The sequence below is a fragment of the Procambarus clarkii genome, unplaced genomic scaffold (assembly GCF_040958095.1).
Source record: "Procambarus clarkii isolate CNS0578487 unplaced genomic scaffold, FALCON_Pclarkii_2.0 HiC_scaffold_1605, whole genome shotgun sequence".
NCBI lineage: Eukaryota > Metazoa > Arthropoda > Malacostraca > Decapoda > Cambaridae > Procambarus > Procambarus clarkii.
Window position 1 is genome coordinate 8,542 of NW_027190632.1, and position 2,327 is coordinate 10,868.

General features: G+C 41.3%; 1 non-coding gene across 1 annotated transcript; it reads left to right on the forward strand.

The window, feature by feature from the left end:
* The first annotated feature begins 319 nt into the window (after positions 1–319).
* On the forward strand, positions 320–438 carry LOC138362302 (5S ribosomal RNA). Its single transcript, XR_011227553.1, has one exon. It is a non-coding gene; the product is annotated as a 5S ribosomal RNA (ribosomal RNA).
* Positions 439–2,327: the final 1,889 nt, after the last annotated feature.

Sequence of the window (2,327 nt, forward strand, 5' to 3'; positions counted from 1 at the left end):
ATCATAAAGCAGGACAGATGAGACAAATCTCATAAAAACTGAAGAGCAGATGAGCACACACATGTATGTATTACAAAAGAAAATCCACAAATTCATTAGAAATTGGCAGGGTAGGCTGAGGAAGTAGGTAGATGTAAAATGTCTGTAAATGGCGAAAGAACATAAACCCAAGACTGAATAAACGATGTTAAATATCCATGCCAAGGAGACAAAAATATGTTAGGATACAATTACCATTAAGACACCACAAGAAGGTCCGTATCCTGCCGTGATGACTAAAAAGAGTTGGTTATTAGCCACAATGTGTAGGCAGTCTCATGCCAACGGCCATACCACGTTGAGAACACCGCTTCTCGTCCGATCAGCGAAGTTAAGCAACGTTGGGTTTGGTTAGTACTTGGATGGGTGACCGCCTGGGAACACCAAATGCTGTTGGCAATAATGTTTTTTGTTTTGTTTTGTTTTGTTTCGTTTGTTTTTGTTTGAATGGCTGGCTGGCTGGCTGGCTGGCTGGCTGGCTGGCTGGCTCCACGGGAAATTCACGGAGTTGTGTGGAATAAGGCCTGGTAAAATGAATTAATATGTATGTCATGTTTAAAACAAACTCGCTTAATATAGTGTGTGAGGCTTTATACAAAAACAAACAACCAAAACAAAACATGTTGTATATATATATATATATATATATATATATATATATATATATATATATATATATATATATATATATATATATATATATAGCTTAATCCGGGTTTGAACTCGCAACTCCAAGAATACGCATCACTTATATACACTTTACCACTGGACCACTGCAGGACACTTGATGCTGAGGTATCAATTTAATGACGTAAATGCCATTTCCACAAATAAATGATAATTTAAAAGTATTTGTATGTACAAATCTTTTCTGTTTAAAAGGCTACAATATCAGTTACTGATATAATTTGTGTTAATGTTTCTATACCCACAGGAAGGCATGTTTTTGCTTATATGTAAGGGGTACGGAGAAGGAATCCACAGACCATCATTCCCCTTCCCCCCCCCCTCCCACCTACTACCACCACCACCACCACCACCACCACCACCACTACTCACCACCAATCACCACCAATCACCACCACCACCAATCACCACCAATCACCACCACCACACCTAACCGAAAACCCCCTAACACATCAACCCTCCCCCCAATCAACAGGCGAAATAATAACCCTCAAATGCCTGCCTGCCTGCCTGCCAGCCAGCCAATACTAACGGTCTTCTCAGAAAGAAAATCTCTTTGTATCTGTATTACTTGATGAAATGTATGATTCTAATAATGAAAATAAATTGTTATGTCGGTTGTATGAGCATAATGACCAATATGCACATGATATGAATGAATTAAATAGTGTAGTTTTAAGTAATTAGGTTGTAGACACATTAAGCGGATATGATATTTGACGCGTCCAGAACTGGTGATTTTTGGTTTAGTTTTAAATGCACCACCACCACCACCACCATTGCTTCCCCAGAGCCTAATTAAGGACCGGTAAAAGGAGTCAATATGTATGTCATCTATAAAACCAAAGAATGAATAAAAACACACACACACACATCTACATAATAGTACTAGGAAGATTGTATGGCATAAAAAAAAAAAAGTACTCCCATTGGGTCGTTTGAACTCGCGACTTCCAAAACACCAGCCACACACCTTACCACCCAGCCACCATAGAGTTGGTATAATTGTGCAACTTTAGTTATAAAACTAAAGTTCTTATTGTCTCAAATCTTATTGTCTGTTCTATGAAAAGGCATGATGTAAATTATGTATTTTTTGAATGATTGAATTGTAGGCACATTAAGCGGATTCGATATTTGATATATCCAGAAAAGGTGATTTCTGTTCAGTTTTAAAATGCATCACCGTTAACGCTAAAGGACTGGTAAAACGACTCGATGTTTGTCATTTTTAAAATAAACACTAAAACTAGGCCCTTAACATATATTATGTTTGAATATAAATTGAATGCATATAAATACAAAGTGGGAGTGGCTGGCTGGCTGGCTGCCTGCCTGGCTGGCTGGCTGGCTGGCTGGCTGGCTGGCTGACTGGCTGGCTGCCTGCCTGCCTGCCTGCCTGCCTGCCTGCCTGCCTGCCTGGCTGGCTGGCTGGCTGGCTGGCTGGCTGGCTGCCCGCCCGCCCGCCCGCCTGCTTGCCTTGCCTTGCCTTGCCTTGCCTTGCCTTGCCTTGCCTGTCCTGTCCTGTTATTGCCTTGCCTTGCCTTGCCTTGCCTTGCCTTGCCTTGCCTTGCCTTGCCTTGCCCTGCCCTGCCTTGGCT